We start from the raw sequence: 25,335 nt of genomic DNA, 5'->3' as shown, positions 1-25,335 counted from the left end.
GTTCGGCAGCTGCATTAAGCAGTGAAGGCTGCTGCTGTCAGCCACGTCTCTGTGCCGGCCGCCCCCCAGGTTTCTGCCCGCCCCGGGTCTCCCCACCCGACGGGTCTCCACCCCCCCACCCCTGCCTCCTCCACGTGTGGCTCCTCTCCCTCCACCCTCACCCCGGACGCGGGGCTGCGGGCCCCTGATGACTCGGCTCCATCCCGTGCAGCCACAGCCTGGCAGGGTCCTGACCTGGAGTTCTGGCCCCCTGACACCAAGGGCTCCGTTTGCCTGGTGGCAGACGCTCTGCGGGGCCCCGTTCCCAGCTTGGGGCCCAACCGCCCCTGCCCCCCTGCCCCGATCCCCACGAGGAAGAGACAGGGTGAACGACCAGCCCTAAAACGCTCCGCCTGTGACAGAGACCTCCCCCACAACCAGCACAGTCAGGACCTTGACTCCTCTGCACCCAGCACAGCAGTCCTGGGGCTCCAGTCACCGCTGGTGATGCCCCCATGAAGCTGTCCTCGAGTAGGGGTTCCGGGGAACACAGAGTCTGGTGTGGCCACCTGACCCCCGACCTGGGCAGCAGGTTCACAGGTGCCTCTCACCCAGTGAGACAGGATCTAGGTGGTCGGAAGGGCTCCGTGAGGACAGGCGACAGGTGGGCGCCCAGCGGAGGAGGCACGTACTCAGGGCCCGTCACTGTTGCGTCCATCACCGCTGTCCAGAATACTCTCATTCAAACCCCGGAGTCCTCACTGTGTGATTCAGGCTGCACAGGAAGACGTTTAGAGCTACACTCCCTAGTTGGGTGATGGCAGCTTTTCCCAGTACAAGATAATAGCCTCACTGGCCTTGTAGCCGCATAAATTAACTCCTATTAAAATCCGGTAAATACAGTGAACCAAACAGACTCAGAAAGCGCTAACCCAGCTAACAGCCAGCCTTCCCCCTCAGGCCTCTAGTATCACTCCCTCGGATGAGGCTTACACACGAGGTAGGGGTTTAACCAGCCTCGCTGAGCCTCGCAGCCTCGAAACCCGAGGTCTCTGAGTGTCAGGGTGTGCAGACCGCCCAGCACCGGGCCTGTCAGGAAGGGGCTGTTGATAAAGCAGAGAAGGTGCACTGCAGGGACTGCTCATGTCAAGACTACACTGTTCTTAAAAATAAAAACAAAACCCTGTAATTAGAGCCTTGAAGTCGTGACTAAATCACTAAACACAGCCGGCAGACCACAGGAATGCATCTGGGGAACTCGCCTGTTGAGTCCTTCATGTGACTCTCGTGCCCACATCCAGCGGTGACCACGCCCGGCGAGGCTCTGGGTGCACACCGGTCCGGCTGCTCCTTGAACCCTCAGGAACAAAACGCTCGGAACCCTGGGGTGTGGCCTGTGCCCCCAGCTCCCCGGGCAGCTCGCCACGTTCACAGCCCGAAGCTGAACAGCAGAAATCACAGATGAGAGACGTCATCAGAAAGGCGAATCAGAGTCTGTTAGCTCCACGCACCACCACCCCCCGACCCCAAGCCCGTGGTTAAACACTTAACAACATTCCTTACAGATGTTTAATTTGGCCCAACTAACCCACAAAGCTTCAAGTCTAAAATTAGAACTACCTGAATCAGTCTTCTTACTAATGCACTTCTTTACAGGGACAGACCATTAAAGTGAAGTAGAATTTATTCCACTTTTTATTTTCTCATTTTTAATATGTATATATTTGTGTACATTTCAAGTTAATAAATATTTTTATGGGAGGAGAGAGGCCTGGTTCAAAATGAGAAGAACTAGGATCAACAAGGGACGCTGACTTCAGAGCACACTGAGTCACCTTCCTTATCCCGTGCCTCGCCTGGGCCCATGCCGAAGTCTCCAAATTTCTCTCTATTATTTAGTGATTGATTTGTTTTCTTTTTTTTCTTTCTGTTTTTCTCTCCTTTCTTTCTCACTCATCCTCCTCCTTGCTCTGGGAAGGGTTTAGGGTGATACCTGCATGCTGTGTGCTTGTGTGTTGAGTCACTCAGTCGTGTCTGACTCTGTGACCACGTGGACTGTAGCCCGCCAGGCTCCTCTGTCCATGGGATGCTTCAGGCAAGAATACTGGAGTGGGTTGCCATGCCGTCCTCCAGGGGACCTTCCCAACTCAGGGGTCACACACAGGTCTCCTGCATTGCAGGCGAGTTCTTTACTGTCTGAGCCCCCAGGGAATGTGAGTTTGTTGCAAACTGATGTACAAGGCTATCCTTTGTCCAAAGGTGGACAAAATACAGGACTGAAGAGATAGCCGACGAAGACAGAGACGCTAGGCAACGGTGATGAGAGCAGGGGCTACAATACTCATAAAAATGTGATGTAAAGGTATTTAAGAAAAATATAATAGTCACAAATAGTAGTAGTTAGCAAAAAAAAAAAAAAAACACAGCAGAATTTGCTTCTTTCAGAATTAGACAGACCTAACAGAAAAATATGTTAGGATATTCTGATCATAACCCAATAAAATTAGAAGAATATGATAGAAAAAACCTTTGTTAGAAACTAAAATATCTCTTTGTAAATAATCCATTTAAAAATATTGAAAATCAATTTTTAAATTAAATCTATCTCCAAAACAATAAAAAAAAATTTTATACTAAAACAGATGCGGCTAAAGCAGTGCTAACTATCTATCTTAAGATACAAGGGAGAAAGAGTGTGAGAAAAACTAACTGGGAGAATCAATAAAGACAGATATAAGCTGAAATTAAGAAAAATAAAAAAAATAGTAGAAAAGACAAATAAATCTTAGAACTGACTACTTGGAAAGACCATTAAAATAAATAATCTCTCCATGGACCTGATTAAGAAAAAGAAACATAAAAGAAATACACAAAACTCCAGAAGAATGTATACAGACACAAAAAATATAGGACTAATAAGTAAATGCATCCGTAACTCTGGGGCAATGAAGCTAAAACCTAGAAAAATGTAGTGATTTTTCTAATAAACGCAAAATTTCCCCTTAAGAAGAAAAAAAAGATGTGAGTTACTATATGAGAGACTCAGAGTGATTAAACCAGTATATATTAAACCAGTATACCTTCGAAAAGATCCCAGGCCAGCTGGCTTCAGAGCTGGGTCCAGTCTCATATTTCTGTACAGTGCCTATTAATGTAACATATATTCACATATGGCGCATAAGAAGATGAAAATTTCTTTAATTCACTCTCTAAAGCTAGTCTATGTTTAATAACAATCTTTATAAGATTAACACAGTATCCAAAACACCCTGTAGACAAATAATATTTATGAATTAAAAAATTTTAAAGTAGTGAATAAAATGAACTCCTAAGTGACTCAATAGAATAACAGAATAGGGTCAAATTAGTTTTAACCCAAGAATAAATGTGCATTTACTGTTTGAAGACAAAGCAACATAGCTTGTTAAACCCACGAGGAGAATCTCACAAGCACACAGCTGATGCTCTGAAGACGTCTTGTAAACACTCAAGGGCTGTTCTGCCCAAGTTCAGTTAAATGGGAATGGAAACTGAATGCATGCAACACAGTAGAGGACGAAGAATAACAGGCCTCCTTGTAAATGAAAAAGGCCGCGCACCTGCATCAGAGGCAGGGAGAACGCAGGGCCCTCTCACCAACTCAACACAGATAACCAGCGATCTGACACTGAAATGAGAAAAAGAAACAGCCCACACGAATACTGGCGGAGCTAAGGCAATTCATTCCTTGCTGGTGATGTGATTCTACAAAATTCAAAAGGAATCTGGAGGGGAAAAAAAATTAGAACTTGGAGGAAAAAAATTAGAATTAATCGAAGTTAACGAAGTATCCATATACAAGATAAACACACAAAAATCTGTAACGATTTTTTTCTATACTGGTATTAAATAGCTAAACATAGATATTTGGGGAAATATTTAATTCTTAATAGAGAAGTCTATAGAATAGGAAAACATTCCATAAGAAATACTGTGCAGGTGATGTGAAGAATACCATAAAATCTTATCAGAAGTTCTTATCAAAAAACAAGTTCTGAGGAATGCAGACAATCTATTATGCTCTTGAGTGAGAAGAGTCAATCTGATAAATTTTCAATCATCGAAAAGTTAATAAATAATCTAAAAACTGCAATTTTAATCCTTTTGGATTTGGTAGAAATGTAGGTTTAAGTTATCTTAATGTTCCTATGGAAAAATAACTGATCAAAGATAGCAAAGAAAAAAGTTTCCTGGTGTGTGGGGGATGCTGTGGGTGGGGGTACTTGTCTTACCAGCTGCCAACACACACTATATGACCTGCACCATGATAAACACGATGAGATGACTCTGGCATGAAGACAAACAGACTAATGAAAAAACCGAATTCTTGAAACAGCTTAATTTATGTAAGAATATAATAAATGACATGGCTGGCATTTCAGTTTGGTGGGTGGAGGTGGGTTTATTAAATAAATGAGACTGGCCACATGGTGATCCATCTGGAGGGACAGAGACTCACAGCACATGCAAAACGAATGCTGGTGAGAAAAGGACCTAAACGCACAGAGGAAACCAGTAACAATTTACAGTAAATCTCAGTACAATGCATTAAGGCCCGAGAGCGTAGAAAGATCTAATACGGGAACAAAGGAGAAAGGAGGAGGGCTTCAGAATATATGCCCACACACCACACACACAGACACAGACACACACACACACACAGACACACACACACACACACAGATACACACAGACACAGACACACACACACAGACACAGACAGACACACACCACACAGACACAGACACACACACAGATACAGACACACACACACACAGACACACACAGATACACACAGACACAGACAGACACACACACACAGACACAGACACACACACAGACACACACAGATACACACAGACACAGACAGACACACACACACAGACACACAGACACACACAGAGACACACACACCACACAGGGACACACACACACCACACAATACACACACACACAGACACACAGAGACACACACACCACACTCACACACAGAGACACACACACACACAGACCCACACACATACACACACAGACACACAGTACACACACACATACCACACACACAGATACACACAGAGACACACACGACACACACACAGAGATATTCACACCACACACAGAGACACACACACACCACACACAAAGACACACACCACACACACACACACATACACCACACATAGACACACAGTACACACACACAGATACAGAGACACACACACAGACACATACACACCACACACATACACACACCACACACAGATACACACAGAGACACACACACACACACCCCCCACAGACATACACTTGTAAATACGCACACACCTAATCAACTACAGAAAAGAACTTCAACACGTAAGGCAAAAGTGGAGCATAAATAACGTCGGTAGGCAGACGGCACACTGGGGCACACAGCTGTGGTGCAGCTTCTGAAAGGGACGGTGTGGACGAGCCAGCGCCCCACCACAGACAGGGGCACAAGCTTCCACAAGTGGTGAAGATGAGGAGAGACCCACAACCCAGCGCGAAGTGGCCCAGGAAGTGAGGCGACTCAGAGACACACACGAGCAGCAACGCACATGTGAGGAGGTCGGCCGCGCGGGGCGAGGACGGGCAGAGACCCCGCACGGCCCGCGGACACGACGACACCACCGCACGGGCTCAAGGTGGGGCCGCGGGGGCCTGCAGCTGCCATCTGTGCCGGGGGGGAAGCTCGCACCCCTCAGCCAGGCCACCCGCCTCCAGGGCTCCAGCCGGCAAAGTGAAACCACCAGGGACCGAAGCCTCTGCAGCTCAGGCGCTGCTGTGTTCATGGAGGTGGGCCGTAGGGAGAGAGCCAGACAGCCCCTCACAGAGCCATGTGAGCACGTGTGAGCACGTGTGAGCACGCACGGCACGGCATCACAGCCTCTCAGAGGAGGGCTGCGTGGCAGCGGCCCAGCAGGAGGATGACCTGGCTGAGGGGCACAGAGGGCAGTCCTGCTGGGACACGGGCAGGGTCGGGACTCAGTCCTGCCGCTGCTGTGACCCAGGTGGACTCTGTTCCAAGGACGCCACAGGGAGCAGGTCCAGGTGAGAGGCTCTAAAGGAAGCTGGATGAACCCATAGCGGGTCAGAAGGGTCGTCTGGGGATTGGCCAGAAGGGGTTGAGTAATAAAACATCTTCCAATTTCCACTGGGCAAAGCTCTTTCTTTGGTGTCTCCTAAGTCCTGACCATGCTAAGTCCTCTAATCAGAAGCCAGATAAGAGCTTGTCCAATTTCTTCAACTAGTCTTCTAAAAAAAGAAAAAAAAATTACAGGTAGACAATGCACAATGAATATTGTAACGTGACTTGCAGAACACTGAATTATTTGTAAAGACATTCTCAGTGGTGTCAATGCTGAGAAATTCTGGAAGAGAGACAGAGATGTAGGCAAGTCAGTTCACAGGTAAGTAGGTAGGTGGGTAGGTAGGTAGGTGGGTGGATATGTGGATGAGTGGGATGATGGATGGATGAAACCAAGCCCCAGAAGCTACTCTGACTCAAAAGACTGACTCAAAGCCTAATGCTTATCCTTCCAGTTTCGGTGTGATCTTGTCCTGTGGCTCCTGGTCAGGTCATTCAAATATAAGGTGTCTTTCTAAGCAGGTAATAACGCAGTCAGTCATTACTTAGGAATAACCTAGTAATACTGAGGGGTAATGTGGAAGCTTATAGAAATGGCAACACCTGCCATGATCTACAGCATAGCTATGCGAGAGGAGAAAGAAGCAAACACGAGAAATTATTTCAAGATTCTGAGTAGAAGAGTAATTAGAAGAGTAATTAGAAGAGTAATGACCGTTCATGGAAATAAAGGACTTGAAAAGGGAAACCGGTCACGCTGCTGTGGCTTCAGGTGCGTTGAGTGTACCCTCGGAGATCCGGACAGCAGGCAGCAGAGATGAGCGTCTCCAATCCGAAGTCGTATCTGAAGTCGCGAGACAGAGACGGTCACCAGGAACAAGAAAGTGGGAACACTGATAGGAGCATGGACCCTGGAGAGCAGCCCCTGGGAGGAGCCTGAGGAAAGGGGGTCCGTCAGGAGACGAGGACAGGAATCTGGAAGGCACAGAGGCTCGGGGAGAAGAGAATTCGAAGCCCGGAGTGTGGCTTCAGTGCCAAGTGCTACAAGGAGACGGAGAGCAAGGAAGGCGGAGGAAGGATCAGACACTCTGAAGCATTCCTGGTAGCCTCTACAAGAGCAACTGAGCAGGTGATTAAGGGGTCGTTAATCATCAGAATGTCTTCCCTGGTGGCTCAGTGGTGAAGAATCTGCCTGCCAATGCAGGGGACACAGGTTTAACCCCTGGTTTGGGAAGATCCCCTGGAGGAGGAAGTGGCAGCCCACTCCAGTATTCTTGCCTGGAGAATCCCATGGACAGAGGAGCCTGGAGGGCTATGGTCCGTGCGGTCGCAAAGGGTCAGATGTGACTGAGTGACTAAACAACAATTCTTAAACGGAGACATTCTAGGGAGGCCGATGGCTTGAGGAGCGGACCATGGCATGTGTCCCAGACAGGGGCTGGTTGAGCAAAATAAGAGCTATTTAAATATGCCCTTTCAGAGAAAGCGATGGCACCCCGCTCCAGTACTCTTGCCTGGAAAATCCCATGGACAGAGGAGCCTGGTGGGCTACAGTCCATGGGGTCACTAAGAGTCGGACACGACTGAGCGACTTCACTTTCACTTTTCACTTTCATGCATTAGAGGAGGAAATGGCAACCCACTCCAGCGTTCTTGCCTGGAGAATCCCAGGGATGCGGGAGCCTGGTGGGCTGCCGTCTATGGGGTCACGCAGAGTCGGACAGGACTGAAGCGACTTAGCAGCAGCAAATATGCCCTTTAAAGTATGTGGGAGGGGAATAGTTGATTAAAAAGTGATCTCAATTGAATGAATTGCTCTTCTAAGAACAGAAGGGGAAAACAAGGAATGAGCGTGACTATTTGAAATGTGAAAGCAACCAATCAATACACATCATCCAAGAGGGATCAAGTACTTGAACATATTTCCTTATCTGCCAAACAACAACTTTAGGAACTATTTTCAATTACCAAAAAAAAGCTACAAAAAGAACTGGATAGCAACAAAGACAACGCTCTCAGTGTGTGTTACACTAACATCTGTAGAAGTTGTTCCTACTTTCCTTTTCAGATTAGATTTTACAGCTTCCAGGAGAAACTTACGCAAGATGTTTGGCATAAACTTGCCAATCAATGCTTACATTTCAAAAGCAAGAGTAATGAGTTAGCTCAGTAAACTTGCTTTGATGCCAAGGGGGGAAATGGTAACAGTGACCTGAGGAGGTTCCAGTGACTGATAATCTACATGAAAGAAACGTGATGCAACACGGGCTGTAATGGCTGCTGGCAGTCAGAGCAGCAGAGCAACTCGTTTGCTGCTTTGGCAAGGCTCGCCCCGAGTTCAGTTACGTAAACATCCTTTGTCAAACTCATTACAGAGTCGAGAAGCCCAAATCCAACCCCTGTAATTGCAAAAGTATTTTCCACACTCTTAGCAGAACGTAGAAACTGGGTCAAGGATAATCATCACTCAGATTTGAAACAAAACTTTGCAGCTGTCCACTTTTTTCAAGCACACCTTATTCCCAGAAGCATTTATCGCTGAATTTCTTTTCTTTATAGATATGTAGCCTGTCTTAAAATTCATGGTAGAAAATGACCAGAACACGAGAGCATGTGGCACAAATAAAGACCACAGAGGCTCCCAGGCACGGCTTCCTGGGCACGAGCACATATGGATAACAGTCCGTATCAGAGGGCAGGGGGTAGGGGAGCTGGAGCTCCTTCAGCCCAGTGTCCCCGACAGCTCGCAGGAGCTGAGCAAACCCGCCAACGCCAGCGCACTGACTCCCTGAAACATTCCTTTAACCCTGAGTGTAGAGGAGCTAGGACAGAGTCCTGATGACTTTGTCCTCAGAATTTTGGAATTACCCTGAAGGTTGGCATAGATTTCGTTAATAATAATAGTCAATAAACAATAACAGCAATAATCATAACTGTGGGTTTGCCCTTGTTTGCCTCAAATCACTTTTGGAGAAAATAGCGATAAGTTTCAAACCTCTCGATTTCTGGCGTGAGCTCATCCGAGTAAGTATGGTCTCACTTCCCTCGAGACCTTGAGAGAGAAAAGAGCCCCCTGACGCCTGTCTAGGAGAACTGCTACATCTCCCAGAGGCGTCTGCACTTCAGAGAGGGAGCGAGTCAACCCCGAGTGAGGGGAGAGGAAACCGAAGACGCAGCCCGTGGCCCAGGATGGCAGGACACTCAGAGAGAGCATTCGACGAGCGTCCGACGAGCGGCTCCCCCAACCTTGAGACCAGCTCGCCGCACTCCTGGCTCCCCTCCTCCTGAGGATTTCAGGAAAGAGGACTTCCTGAGTAGCCAGCTCCACCTGCTTATACGACCCCTGGGGAAAGCCTCCAGCCAGGCCGCCCCTAGGACTGCGAGAGCCGAAGCCTCTGGCCGGTCTCTCTCTGTGTCCGTCCGAGGGGAGGGGACCTCACGGGCATCCAGGCAGTACCCACGCTGTTCCCCACGCTGTTCCCCTCGCTGTTCCAGGCCCCCGGGAGGCACTGTGACTAATAGAGACGAAATCCCCGCCCCACGGGCCTGGCACTCTAACAGGGCAGAAGGAGAAGCAGGCGTGCGCACCCAGAGCGTGCGGTGTCGGGCGCTCGGGGCCAGGCAGAGAGCAAAGCGCTCGAAGGGCAGAGTGGGGGCTGGCATCCTGGGGCCCGAGGAAGTGAGGCGAACAAGCCGTGGGGTACATGAGCGGCAGGTGGAAAGTCCCGGGGGAGGAGATCCCAGGCAGGAACATGGGCGGTAAAAGTCCAAGGCCCGGCCCAGCGGGAGAGCAGGAGGGCTGGTCCGCAGAGGAGCAGGCCCAGGGCCCCAGGGCTGGGGCCAGGGCGGGAACTTGACTGGGTCCTGGGGACGGGGAGCCCTGGTCAGGAGGGGGCCTGACTTAACGCACATGGGAACGGGCACACTGGCTGAGGCTGAAGAAATCAGACTGGGGTGGGGCTCAGGGTGCCGCGGGGTCCTTGCAGGGGACCAGCCCCAGTGACCTTGGGTGACCTTGGCAGCACGGGCCACAGCAGCGAGGTTGGGGGGAGCGTTTCCAGGTAGGGTCCCCGGGACCCAGGGCCAGAGCAGCAGAGCCGTGCAGGAGGGAAGGCAGCAGGGACGGGCACCACCCTGGTGGGCTCGCAGTCACCGAGCTGACAACAGCAGGAGACTGGGGGCGCCCGGGGTCTGCGGGGCCAGGCTCAGGCGGAAAGTGCCAGAGGAACGCGGGCAAGGGCACTGCCTGGGGTGTGGGATTCCAAGGGGCTGGGTGCTCTCAGGTGGGAGCCGCCACAAGGCAAGGCGAGCTCTGACTCCCCCAGCCGGCCGTGCGGTGGACGCGGGGCAGACAGCGCCGCTGCTGCTGCCACACACCACGGGTTAGCGCCGCGCCGGGAGGGGAGAGCCCGGGAGGAGAGGGGCTGGGGCTTCTGGGACAGCACCTCACGGCCACGGCCCAGGGTCTCAGCTGTGCCCCTCACGCCCGGGGCTGTGAGCCGGCATGGAGGGGCCCTGCGCTCAGGGGACATGCTGCCCAGCGGCCTGCGAAGGGCCAGCAGCACAGCACCCCAGGACTCACCACCAGACAAAAAGATGTCCAAACGTCCCTGGGGCAGGTCAACCCAGCCAGAGCCTCTGCCCTCCCCGGCCCCTGGGGGCCGTGCCCCTCCCCCTATTCGGCACCCACAGGAGCCCTGGGAGAGATGAGAGCGGACCCCACGCAGGACCGGCGTCCCCAGAGCCGGTACGACCCCCGCTCCAGAAGCCCCCACAGGGACTCACGGCTGCCCTGGGGCCCGCGGGCTCACCGCGAAGCTTCTAGGACAAAGGCACAAGCCGGGAACGTGACACCCAGGTCTCCATCAGGCCAGATGACTGCCCACCACGGGGCTCCCAGAGAGGGCTGATGTGTCCCCCTCATGGCCTCGCAGATTCTGCGTGGAGCAGGGTGCTCACCACCACCCGGCCGTGACGCGGGACAAACACACAGACCTGGGCAAACAGCCCGCCTGGGCCGCGGGCTGGCCAGGAGCCCACCACCCCCACAGGCCCGACCCCCCTCCTGCAGGCGCCCTGGCCCCAGGAGGACTCACTGATCCCCACACGACAATGCCATCACCCTGAAATCTGTGTGTTTAGAAAGGAAAAGCCACTCGCACATACAAACATAATCACACACCACTTCCTTGAAGCGACCAGAAGGGCTGGGTCTTGAGCAAACAGTGTCTGTTGGGAAGCCCACTGGCCAAGGTTAACCATTGATGGGCGAGCTGGTCTCGTCCAACTTGGGGCAACTCTCAGAGCCGAGAGCAAAGGACCCACCAAAGCCGCATCTAGGAGGTGGCGCCCTGGGCCTGCTCCGAAAGAGCAGCTTTCCAGGAGGGCTCTGTCAGAAGACAGGGCCTGGGGGCGGGGAACCCCATCTCTGGCCTTCTCTGACCAGGGTCCACCCGTCCTCGAGTTTCGTCTGAAATCACACTTCAGATGCGGCAGATCAACACCCACAAAGGCCTTTATCAAGCAGACTTGGACACACGGAGCACCCCGCCCACCGGCCCGTCTCACACCTTTATCGGCTGGACGGCCATCGTGGCTGGCTCTTTCAAAGGTCGGGCGAGAGAAACAGAGGCTGTGAGACCAGAGGTCAATGAAACATCCTCCAAAGGGGAGTGTGGTGGGGGACATTCGACTGAAACCACGCCGCGGTGACCCTGGAGCTGGGCCCCAGCCCCCAGCCCGACGCCCACCTAATGGGCTCCTGAACGTTTCCAGCCTGGAGTCACCCGGTTCTTGGCAGGAAGAGCCGAGCCTCCAGGCGACAGTTGCGGGCACCAAGCAGGGTGTTTTGCATCATCTGCCTTTCAAGATGCATACTTTCCAGATGAGCCCAGAGCCACGCTTCTCCAAACACTTCATCCCCCGGGGCCGAGGGAGGGCCCCTGCTCTCTCTGCTTAGCGGCTCTGCACCCGGTCCTTTCCTGCTTTCTTCCCTGCGTGTGAACCGTGGAGCTGGAAAGGAGAAGATGTTTTCTAGGCAAAACAGTTCTGGGCAAAAAAAAGAATGTTTTCATCTGCAGCTGGGGCTGCCCTGAAGGATGCTAGGCAGGGGACCAGAGAAGGTTCAGGGGTCTCTGGGGACGCTGGGCCCCCGGTGGGGAGCGAGGGCGGGTCTTCCACCCACCTCTGCAGGTAAACGGTTTCCACGCTTGCCATGAACCCAGCTCCAGCTGCAGACTTGGGAGAGGAGACAGAATCTACGGTAGACGCTCATTCCTCTGAGAAGATCTGCGTGCCTCCCGTGTGTCAGGCCCTCCATCTAGCAGGAAAGGCCCCAGTGTCCAGGCTTCAGCCTCAGCACCGCTGGCCTTTGGAGCAGCTGGGCCTGTATCCAGGGGCTGCCCTGTGTTCCAGCTGCTCTGCAGCACCCCGACCTCTACCCCTGCCCCCCAAATTGTGACAACAAAAAACGTCTCCAGATATTCACCAGTGTTTTCTGGAGAACAAACTCATGGCCCCCAGCCCCCGCCTCCCTGCCCTTGACCAAGGACATAGACGAATAGTTGTAACATTGTATAAAAAATTTAGTGGTAAAGTTACATAAAAAGACTGAGTTACACAAAAGAAAATCTAAGCCTCTTTGCCTGCCTGAGAAACTGCACAGAAGTGTAAGGCATCTGTGGGCACCGAGTGGAGACGGCCAGGGAGCCTGAGACAGAAGCAAGGCCACACCCGGAAGGATGGAGACCCTCGCTGCCTCTGAAAACGATGGCTATGCGTGCACTGCTGCTATTAAACTACCATTGCAGAGTCTCCTTCTGTTCAAGGAGACTGTCTCATGCAGAGGACGCAGCAAATGCCAAGCTCTACGGTGCACTCTTGACAGGCAGCCTGAAATGGGTGTAATGAAGGCTGTGACCCTAATGTGAGTGATTCACTCCTTAACAGGCAGGAAGGCTGCTCTTCAGAGGACATTTATTCATTGCCCACTGACTTCATAAAGTTCACGGCAGTATTCCTAGTACTTCTACAATTAACCTTTAGTCATGCTGCTTTCTTACAGAAGAATCACTTAGATGGAACATAAAACTCGTGTGTGGAGGCTCAGCCTTTGATCTGGCTGGTGCGCTGTCCACACAGGACTGACGAGGTACCATTGTGAAATTCTGAGAGGGATGAAATTCTCTGTGATGTTGGAGACAGAAAAATCATTAAGTTTTGCTGTCTGAGCTGTGGTGCCTTCAGTTTAATTGTTGGTGGTAAATCCCTTAGCTGAGTGATTCCTTTAAGGACGACTGTTGTATTAGGACAAATGGAGGTATTCCGAGGCCTGGCGAGTGCGCTCCAGGGTGTGAAAGGCCTGAACATTTGATCAAATCGTAGGCTTAATCCCCTAATTGCCCACTGAGAACGGCTTCGGGAGTAATTACAGAACCTAGTCCTCTTCACCGGCATAGCTAATCCTTTCTAAAATCTCACGGAGCTCTTTGGCTCAACAATGTCCTGAGGCTGAGGTTGCCACGAGATTGATAGACACTTGCTTTAAAATACAGCCCTGGACACATACACACAACAAACATACTTGCTTTCAAAGCGCTCGCTGCATTTAAGTAAGCATTGACTCAGGAATTTTTGCCTGACTCCTCGGGTGTGTAACCGAGCCCTTTCTTCTCGGGGGTGAGGGGTGAACTCTTGTGAAGGTCAGACAGACTGGTGTACCTTAGACGTCAGCACCTCTGAGAAGTCGTTGCTAAAGACCGAACTGAGGTCAGACAGCCTCACTGCTGCGCCCCGAGGGTCCTGGGCCTCCTTCCTCCAGGCAGGTGCTGGACCCTGGTGTTTTAGAGCAGAGAACAAGCCTCCAGCAGGGAAATCCCTGGGAAACAGTGAGGTCTCTGCTGACCTTGACACAGGGGTGGCCAGAGAAATCTGGGTGGGCTTCACGGAAACGGTGAGCTAAAGCAGGAATGTCTCAGATCACTTTTCAAAGAGTCTCCACGGACTGCCCCCTGGGCCAGGCAAACCTGGAGCCACGCACAGTGGACTCAGTGCTAAGTTGGTGGATGGAGCCCTAGAATGAGCAAGCCCAGAGGGAAGAGTACATGGTTGCATCTTTAACACAAAAAAAGCAGACAGGTCAGCTCTGGTAAAAGCTTGCGGCGTTTTCTTTGGAACCCCCGACCCCTGATTTCTCTGTTTTGGTACTTTCCATCAAAAGTTGCTTCTCCAAAACCATCCAGTCAGATGGGTGATGACTGCAGTTCATTCTGGGGTGAAACTGAGCCGAAGGTGTAAGATGGCAATGGATGTGGGAGGGTTCCCGGAAGGAGACTCACCGGGGAGAGAGCGGGCCGGGGCTGCAGGCAGGGCTGCCCGCAGGCTCATCGTCGTTACTCGGTTTAGGTTGTGCCAGCCATGATGGGGGCGAGGCTGCCGTTCAGGGAAGCTGACCCTTGCCTCCCGGGCTCCACAGGCGGGGGACGGTGGCTCAGGAGCTGGCTGTGCCGAGCACAAGGCGCAGGAGCGGCCCTTGGTCTGCAGCGCTGGCCACTGCTGGTCCCCTTGGAGAGTGGCCTCGGTCGCGTCATGACCTTGCTCCCCGTCCGTGATGTCACCGTAGGACTTTCCCGGCTCTGCAAGATGGGAAGGTGGACTGTTCAGGCCACCTGGAAGGTCAGCACATTTTAATATCTTATTTTTCTTCCAAAATTGGCCCAAGTCAGTTTCTGCTGCAGCTGAGAATGTCGCCTGGAGGAGGGATGACCCAAGAATGGCTCCCCAGGTGACCTCAGGGGTGGGACCCAGGATGTGACAGAGGCTAACGCAGTGAGGGTCACCACCTCCCACCTCGCAGCTCAGTCTTCTGCTTGAGCATCATGAGTCCTTGCAGTCCAGGGTGGCGGGGGCGGGGGTTGAGGGTGAGTGGGGAAGGTGGGGTCCAGTCTTCTGGGCGCGTATGGCACACCCTGCCTCCGGCTCTCAGCTCACATGCACTCCGTCCCCTGCACAACCCCAAGGTCCTACATCCAAATGCCAGCCCAGTGCCAGCCCAGGGCAGGAGCCCAAAGGGCGGGAGTGTCTGGGGGGATGAGGGTGCTGGATGTCCGGAGACGTGGGTCAGACATGAGGCACCAATCCGCCCTTCACACACATGACCTTGACATGTCATAAGACCTGACACCATCCCAGAGTGCTCCCCAGAGGACCGCAGTGAGGTTCTGACACCATCCCAGAGTGCTCCCCAGAGGACTGCAGTGAGGATCTGACACCATCCCAGATGCCCCCCAGAGGACTGCAGTGAGGATCTGACACCCATCCCAGATGCCCCCCAGAGGACTGCAGTGAGGATCTGACACCCATCCCAGATGCCCCCCAGAGGACTGCAGTGAGGATCTGACACCCATCCCAGAGTGTCCCCCCCAGAGGACCGCAGTGAGGTCCTGACACCCATCCCAGAGTGTCCCCCCCAGAGGACCGCAGTTAGGTTCTGACACCATCCCAGAGTGTCCCCCCCCAGAGGACTGCAGTGAGGTTCTGACACCATCCCAGAGTGTCCCCCCCCGAGAGGACCGCAGTGAGGTTCTGACACCATCCCAGAGTGTCCCCCCCAGAGGACCGGAGTGAGGTCCTGACACCATCCCAGAGTGTCACCCCAGAGAGGACTGCAGTGAGGTCCTGACACCATCCCAGAGTGTCCCCCCCGCCCAGAGGACCGCAGTGAGATCCTGACACCATCCCAGAGTGTCCCCCACAGAGGACCGGAGTGAGGTCCTGACACCATCCCAGACGCCCCCCAGAGAACCACAGTGAGGTCCTGATACCATCCCAGGCGCCCCGCAGAGGATGCAGTGGGAACAGGGCCCTGGGCTCTGTGGGGACAGCAATGGGGTGGAAGGCTAAGGCTCCAGCCTGAGGTCCTGCACTGAACCTCAGCCCCGCGTGCAACCTCCCACGCTGCAACCTCCAAGGCTACACCCGGGCACCTTACTCAGCCTCACCTGCTCACTGCAGAGTGGGCGGCCGCTCGGCGTCCCTCCCAAGATGGCTCATGAGGGATCCCATCTCAGGACCATGGGGATGGTCGCTTCTTCCCTCCCCCGGACGTGGACGTGACATTCAGGCCAGTCACTTGGCCACTGCAGCTTCTCTCATTTTTAAAACAAGGGTCAGTAACAACTGCTGTGTTCTGCTTTGAGCTTTGAAGACCCACTGGACAGTCGTTTCTGTGATCCATAAATGTTTATCTTCTCAGAGTGAGGAGTTATATAGAAAAGGAGATTTTTTTTCCAAAAAATTAATAAGGCCTTATTATTCTACCTATAATGATTCAGTTTCGATGATGTGACATTATGGATGTCCTACCAGATAGAAAATTGGTATTGAAAGCGAATGAAGTAGAGAAACATCTGTGTATCAGGTACAGTCAGCAATGTGCCCAGTTCTGCAGGAGGGACTCTCCTTGGGTACCACCCCCCAGGCTGCACCACGTGGTCCGTGTTTCAGTCGAACACCGTGGCCGTGACGGAGGAACTCTGGGTTTTCACCTGAATCACCAGCTCCGGGGAAGCCGTGGCCCATCCTGGGGATTCTCAGGCAATCTCAAGACAAAGCACTGAGATCCCAGCCAACAGGTACCAAGGACACAGGTCCACTCACGACCATGTGAGGCAGACATGCCCTTTGCTGAACCTCTGGATGACCACAGCGCTGGCGATGATGGGGCTTGAGCTGGAACCAATTGCTGAGTGCTCCCAGGCCCAGCCCACAGAAATTGATACAATAACTGCTTGTTGTCTTAGGGTGCTATGTTTGGGGTGATTGTTATTCAGCATCGGGTAGCTAATACATTACCTAATTGATCTAGACAATCGCACACACGTGCACACACGCATTCCTTGGCCCACAACTTCAACCTGATAACTCTACTGCACCCGAGAGTCCTGGCCTCAAGTTGTTCACGCAAAGGGCCCGTCCTACCCTGATGCCCTTTAGTTCTTCAACAAAGACACTTTAGTCCCTGCTGCCCAAGATGCACTCACCTCATGTCAAGTTTCATTATACACCAAAGAGCGGATTCTAGATTGAAGGAAAGAGACATTTGTGGTCTCCATGTCTCTATCAAGGAAAGACAAATACAAATGAACGTACTTGCCCTGCTAATGAGAAAAGCCTCCCTAGGATCTCCTAAGAGAATGAACAGGGATTCCAAATGTTCTGATCTGTGGAAAGCCTGCTAGGCAGGGTAAGGGTGATGGATGTGTGGTGCTTTGTCTGTTGGCTAAAGAGATTCTTCTGAAGAATTTATAGTATGGGCTATTATCAAAAACAAATCAAAGAACCGAAATGAGTGGACAATAATGCATATCATGAATTCTTACTCTTTGAAATATATGGGAGATTTTAATAAGAGTCCAAAGATACTGACTATTTAGTATTTAAGTAAAACACAGTATATAAACATATTCATAAAGATTTAAAAGATTATTCCTCAGTCTGTCACAACCTATTAAATTCTACATCCATCATTTAGTTAATCCCCAAATTCTTTGCCATCATCATGAGATGAAACACTCTTGCTCAACAAAATGATTTGCTTACTTACATAAAATGAGTCATGAAATAAAACTTTATTTCTGGTTTAGACTATAAAATCCAAAAGCTGAGTAATGCTGTCGTGAAACAAAGTGCTCTACATAATAATAGTAACGATACCAGCTAAAAACATTGAAGATGACTTAAGAAAAGTCAGCAGGCAGAAACTGGACTATGTAGGTGTGCCGTAGCATTTAATTTGGGGTGGTGGTCTGTGATCTGAGTTACTGCAATGGTTTTCAAACAAGCTTGGCATGCTGCATGCTGCACCTCAATCTACTACATAACGAAACTCTTCATCATAATACCATTCAGAAACTAGAAGGGTAGCCTGTGGGCCTTTGAGGAAGACAAGTGGATGTGGAAAATGTGGCCTTCTCTTCAGATTCTGTAGAAAAACAGGTCAAACCAATGGTACATCTGTGCAGGAGCATCCACAGTGCTCCTTACTTTATACCGCCCACCAGATTAGCTTGAGATGAGTCACGAACTAAAACGTGGAAGCTAAAACATGAAGCTTTGAAAGGAGAGCATAGGAGTGTCTTTGTGACTTCAGGTAACCAAGGACTTTTCAGCCAAGATATGGAAAACAATAACCATAAAATAAAAAATGACTAGTCTATCAAAATTTTACACTGGTGGTCATTAAAAATACCTTTAAGATAATGATTAGGCAAGAAACAGACTGGGAGAAATTATTTGCAAAACAAATATTCACATTCTATAAAGAGTTCCTAAAACTCAATAAAAATAAAAGCAAGTGAGAGATTTCAACAAAAGAAGGGAAACGTGAAAACTGTTCAACATTACCACCGATGAGGGAATTGAAAATGAAAGCTGCCGTGAGGTGCCACTGCACGCTAAGGAGCGGGTCTGAGCCCAAGATTCTCTCTCTCTGGCGGCTTATGGGGCCTTGCTTCCCCAACGAGGGATTGAACCTGGACCTTCAGCAAAGGAAGCACAGAGTCCTAACTGCTGGGCCACTAGATCAGACAATTCCCTAAGACAAAGATGTATTGACAAGACTCAATATTGGTGAGGATGTAAAGCAATCACAATGTAAAATGGCACAATTACTTTGGGAAAACATCTCGCAGTTTCTTAAAAACCAAACATACAGCTGCATGTGACGCAGGCACCAGGCGTTTGCCCAAGAAAATGAAAACGCATTTCTGCAAAGATCTCCATAAGAATGTCTGCAATGGCTTTACTTACAGTAGTCAAGAGGTGAAAACCGCCCACGTGTCCATCCGTCGGAGAACGTGTAAGCTGCCTGCAGTGGACTCCTCCAACGGACTACAGTCCAGACACAGAAAGCCGTGAACTGCTCACGTGTCCAACAGCACACACGCACCCTCAGGGGAATTTGCTAAATAAAAGAAGGCTTTGCACAAAGAGTGCACGCTGTGTGCATGTGTCCGTCTCAAATTCTATAGGACAAGTTCACCTGAGGGTGGGGGCTGGGGCTTGATAAGCGTCACAGAGCTTTAGGGGTCAGGGGTCATGTTTGACATCTTGATATATGTTTGGGTCACGCTAACACCCTGGTCAAAACCCAGAGGATGTGACCCTTGAGGTTTGCATTTCACTTGAGTAACTCAGAGGGTAAAGAACCTGCTTGCGATACGGGAGACCTGGGTTCCATCCCTGGGTCCGGAAGATCCCCTGGAGGAGGGCATGGCAACCCACTGCAGTGTTCTTGCCTGGAGAACCCCATGGACAGAGGTGCGTGGTTGGCTACAGTCCACGGGGTCACAAAGGGTCAGACACGACTGAGCGACTAAGGACATAAAGTTTACCTCAAAAGAGAAAAACTAAACGAATATCAAACTCTCTCAAGACTAGGTATTTACGGAGAAGAGGACATTCTTGTAATTAAAAATAAGAGGCACTGATAGCCGGCTGGAGGAACGAACAGAGGGCGGGCAGGCTGCACGGCAGGTGTGGCGAGTTCGCCCGGCTGGAGAGGCAACTCCAGAGCACACACCAGGCTTCACTGTGAAACGTGCTGGGACGGAATTTCTCCAAGGCCATGTGTTCGAAAAACTAGCATCAAATTCTCATAGAGTGTCGGTTTCTTCTTTCTTCTGCCAGCAGTGCTCTAGACGGGACGACAGCCAGGAAGGCCTGACCCTGTGTGTCCGGCCAGCCAGCAAGCCCACACGGCCCGCAGGCTCAGTCCTCATGAAACGCCCAGACACCTCTCTAGCACTCTGCTCAACAAGCTACCTGCAGTTTATGGGTGGGAGACACAAGACAGCCCATGCAATTTATAGCTTAAAGTGCAAACATAATTAGAAAACAGTGGAGATAAACCTGCGGATATTTGCGGCAACCAACAAAACCTTGTTATCACAAATACAAGTTAATAAATATATTTACAAGACTTTGGAGTGTACTAGTGAGGAAAGGAGGCAGAGGCCAAAAGTCTGATCTGTTTTGCAAAGACTGTATGATTTGATAATAGAAATAGAGCAAAGGCACCGGAAGCAGGCAGGGGCCACTGAAATGCTGATGGTGAGACAGACTCAGAGCCTGTGAGACGGGAAGCCTCCGTGTGGACCGGGTCTGACAGAACCGCAGCTTTCTGGGCCCTCAGATAGTCCTCCTGATGGCACTGGGGTGGGATGAAGCGAGCTGTGGTCTCGATTGGTGGGGACGCCTGAGACCACGGAGCTGCGAAGCGGCGGGATGAGGCCACTGGCCCTGCAGCCTGGCTTCCAGGAGGGAGGGGAGCGTTGCATAAGCAGACCGTGGGGAGCAGGGATGGGCCGGTGGCTCCACAGGGCTCAGCCAGGAAGTCATGCGGGGTGAGTCAGGAGTTGCTGCTGGGAGCAAACTCCGGAACGGCTCCATGGGGAAGCGCCCAGGCTTGGGCGCCGGGCTAGGGTCCTCACTTCCCGAGCTGCTCTGTGACCTGGGGCAGCTGCAGCACCTCATCCAGAGAACCCGAGAGACGTTCAGCATGGCAGCCTCACACCCTTTCATTCAAGAGGCACCCTGAGTTGTCTGAGCCTCGAGCCCCCGGGGTTCGGGGTCCTCCTCTCTTCTCTGTGATGTTAGATTCCCTTGTGATCACAAGACAGATCGTGGGGTCTCATCACTCTGGGCGGGTCACCAGGGAGACAGGCTGGGCGGGGGGGCTTCCTCCATATAGGTGACGGGCAGCAGGACTGGATTCAAGGCTGGAGCCCGGAGCCTCCTGGGAGCCTGAAACATCCTGAAACAGCTTGAAACACTCCGAAACACCCGGAAACACCCTGAAACAGCCTGAAACAGCCTGAAACACACTGAAACATCCTGAAACATGCTGAAACACCCGGAAATATCCCAAAACATCCTGAAACACCCCAAAACAGCCTGAAACACCCCGAAACACCCTGAAACCACCTGAAACAGCCTGAAACACTCCGAAACACCCTGAAACAGCCCGAAACAGCCTGAAACACCCCGAAACATCCTGAAACATGCTGAAACACCTGGAAATATCCCAAAACACCCTGAAACACCCCCGAAACACCCTGAAACAGCCCAAAACATCCTGAAACATGCTGAAACACTCTAAAACAGCCTGAAACACCTCAAAACACCCTGAAACATGCTGAAACACCTGGAAATATCCCAAAACACCCGGAAACACCCTGAAACAGCCTGAAACACCCGGAAACATCCCAAAACATCCTGAAATATCCCCAAAACATCCTGAAACATCCCCGAAACATCCTGAAACACCCCGGAACGGCCTGAAACACCCCAAAACATCCCAAAATACCGTGAAACATCCTGAAACATGCCAAAACACCCGAAAATATCCTGAAACATCCTGGAAAAGCCCCGAAACAGCCTGAAACACCCTGAAAAACCACCTGAAACATCCTGAAACACCCCAAAACATCCTGAATCACCCTGAAACATCCTGAAACATGTTGAAACATCCTGAAACATCCTGAAACACCCTGAAAAACCACCTGAAACACTCCAAAACATCCTGAAACATTCTGAAACACCCTGAAACATCGAAAAACACTCTGAAATAGCCTGAAACATCCCAAAACAGCCCGAAACAGCCTGAAACAGCCGGAAACACCCTGCCCTGTGACAGCCCCACACCAAGAGTGTCAGCAGGTGCTAACAGCTATGAGAAATCCCCGTGGATGCCTGCAGACCCCACCAGGGTTTCTCAGAACTCAGCCGCACAGCCCTCAGAGTCGCTTCAAGGGAGGAACGTTCTGAAGCCATGGGGGCCAGGTTTCCCCTGAACTGAAACAAAACTTGCCATGAGGCTCGGAGAGGTTGAGAACCTCGGACAGGTCACACACTGTCTGGGTGCCGCAGCCAGGATGTCAATGCCAGCGTCCAGCCTGTGGTCATCACCCAGAGTGCCACCTGCTCCGCCGTCTAAGTGGAATAGGTCTGCAGACCCAGACATGACGGTGAACCCTCACCAAACCCAGGCCCTGAGACAGACTTCAAGTAAAACAGCAGATGGTGGCAGAACCAGGGTGTCCCCGGAGAAGGAAAGCCCCACCCCAGCTCACAGCCACAAGGGGCTTTGAGATCAGCCCCCCTACCCTCCACCACTGGCTGGAAGAAGCCGGAGCTGGGCACCGGCAGGTCACGTCGTGGGGCAGGCCTGCACCATCCCCTGGCCCACGGTGACCACAGAGCCCCGGCTCCTGAAGGCGAAGCTGAGCTGGGCTGGAGAGGGCTGTTTGTATGGATGTCGGTTTGGAACAACAGTCGCCGCGGGTGAGGACGCTCAGAAACAGACCAGACCCCCTGCGTCCGAGCCCCAGGCAGATGCTTAGGGACTCCGTGGGCTCTGGCCCCTGTGCCCTGGCACCTCCAGCTCCTGGCTCTGGGCGGGCCCCAAGGACCAAGAGATGCTCTCTGCGTGGACACCGCCCTGCAGCCTGGAGGATGGGCGATCTGGAGGCAGAGGCCCCAGAACGGGTGTGGGATTCACAGGGACCTCAGCACGGAGTGACGGTACTTCACTCTTTGCCCATAAAACGACACTTTCTTTTATTTTCTTTCTAAACAGAAATGATTTCTTCTGTGTTACTTGGTCGCTCAACCAGGAAAGAGGAACTCTTTCTACTCTTTATCATCTGCTATTTACTCAGTGCAAGAGGCAGTGCCCAGCTCCTGGAAAGTCCCGTGAACAAACTGGAAATTCTGGCTCCTGGGGGGATCTGTTCATAGAATTTTATTTTCACTGGTTGTCAAGAGAATGGTTAAGATTGCCTAGTTTCGGGTTTCCATTTTTTGTGTTTTGTACAGTTTTTTGGTATTTAAGAGAACTGCAAATTTGTGTTAGAGCAGTAGGATTAAGATAATCTCTTGCTTTTTTTCTTGTTCCCTTTCTTATTTTAAAAAACAAAATATGTTAAGGGAAAACTGAATACAAGAATAAAATATCCATAAAATAAACATTTTTTTTAAATAAAAAATGTGTCAGTGGGGCCGAGTGTTTTGGGGCGAACTTGTCAGGCATGTCAATGAGAGAAAAATGAAGCAGAAAGAAACAGTCCTTCTAAACTGTACAGCTTGTCCTAGAATCGTCAATGTACATTCTCTAGAATGCTCCCCACGTGCCTGAGTGACCCTGGCAGTGACCTTTGCAAGACAGCTGGTCAGGGCGAGCTTCCTGCCCCAAGTCCCCACTGGGCTCCCAGCCCCCTGCCCACTGGTGGTGCAGTCCCTTCGTAGTGTGGGTGCTGGTCAGTCACTCACTCCCCTGGGACAGGCGCTCTGTGAAGGCGGGACCCCTGGGCACCTGGGCCCAAGTCCAGCCAGAGGGTGGCGGCAGGGCGGCAGGGCGGCAGGCGAGCTGAGAGTGGCTGGATGTGGAGTAGATGGCAGAGAGCCTGAGCCGTGCGGGTATCACGCGGCTGCTTTGCCAGAGCCTGCGACCCTGGCAGGTCCCCAGACGCCCTGCCTCCGTTTTTTCTGTCAAACAGGAAGATAACAGCAACTCGAATCACCTCCTGCCCCTCCTCAGTCTGAGAATCCCTACAGTGAGCTTCCCTGCTTGCAGAAGGAGCAATAGACAGAAGGAACAGCCCCCTCGGGAGCGGGAGTGGGGTGCTGTTCCCAGCTGTTCAGGACAAACTCTCAGGAAACAACCGCCCTGCTTCTCCACACATTCCATTTTGCACTTTTGGAAAATCTGTCCCTGGATATGTAGTGTCCCTCGAGCTGGTCATGCCACACTCGGCTCACTGGGGGTGAGGAGCCAGCCACGCTCACAGGCACCGGCCTTGGAATCCCTTGACTGGGCGCAGGGATTGTTCTCAGACGTCACTTAGAGCTTTCTGAGGCATTTACAGGTGTCATTCTCCCCAGGAGCCTCGCACACCACACCCATTTATGACAGAGTCGGGGAGAGGGACGGGGCCAGAGCAGAGGTGCCCCGCCAGCACCCCATCAAACCCGCAAGCTGCACGGGTCACTCCTGGCCGCACCCAGGGTCCCGCAGACTCAGGCCTGGCCTCTGGAGCCCGGCCATCCCCCACTCACCCTCCTGGATGCTCCCCAGCCTCTGGCCCCACCCCGCGCAGGGGTCCTACGCCTCACCCCGAACCGAGTCCACGTGGCAGCCCCTGAGTAGCCTCCGTCCACTCTTGAGCACAGGGGTCACTGCAACGCAGGCCTGGAGGCAAAACGGCCTCCTGAACCCCGGCTCCAGGCCCCGCACCTGTCTCATGCTAGATGAACTCCCCAGGCAGGAACAGGTGCTCCCGCCTCCACTCTGGCCCTGCCCTGGGACCCAGGTGAGCCCGACAGAGTGGGGGTGAGCACCTGGAGCCCCTGCCCAGGAGGCGCTGCTGTGGGCGCTCGGCTCTGAGCGGGCTTCAGGCAGGTCTGATGGGGCACGGACCCCCTGCAGGCTGTCCACGTACGGTTCTCTGGGCTGAAGCACCCGCTACTGGCCTGGTTGTTTAGCCAACGTGGACCTCCAGGCATGAAGCCCGGTTGTCACCCCAGAATTCCCTCCTCTGTGTCCCCCTCTTCCTTACTCCCCTGGTCACTGCCACCGTCTCAGCCTGCCTCCCGGGCACCACCCCCAGCTCCCTGCTCTTAATCCAAAGGCTCTGCTGGCTGCCCGTTCTGCACAAAACAAAATCCAGGTCCCAGGCCTGCTGCTGACACAGGCTGACCTTTGTCTGCATCTGCTCAGTCCCAGAGGGTCCGGACCAGACCTGTGGCTGTCCAGACGCATGTGTGCAGGGACAGGAAATGAACACGCAGCCCTCGATCCCCGCCCGGAAGCCATCTGAGGCCCGCGGCTACTCCCCAGGCAGCGCGGTCCCAGGGCCTCTCTCCAAGCCGGGCCTGGTGGGAGAGCACAGGGAGCCACTCTGGGTTGCCCAACAGCAGCGAGAAGAAGCGGGCCTCAGTCCCCGCGGGTTCACGCATTCTTCAGAACGAGAGCTCCCGAGCATCCCTCTTCTGGGGACAAAGCAGACCCTGCTTGAGAAATCCCAGGAGAAGCTCCATCATGCAGGGTGCCCAGGAACCCTGGGACCACACCTGCCCTGGGGTGGTGTGGGGCGCCAGGGGTGGGGGAGCTCAGCCATGACCCTCAGCATTGCTGGGGGAGGGAGGCGGTG

The sequence above is a fragment of the Bos grunniens genome, chromosome 23, assembly GCF_055505025.1.
Source record: "Bos grunniens cultivar Pamir isolate PY7600 chromosome 23, Bosgru_T2T1.0, whole genome shotgun sequence".
Lineage (NCBI taxonomy): Eukaryota > Metazoa > Chordata > Mammalia > Artiodactyla > Bovidae > Bos > Bos grunniens.
Note: the sequence above shows the minus strand (reverse complement) of the source record.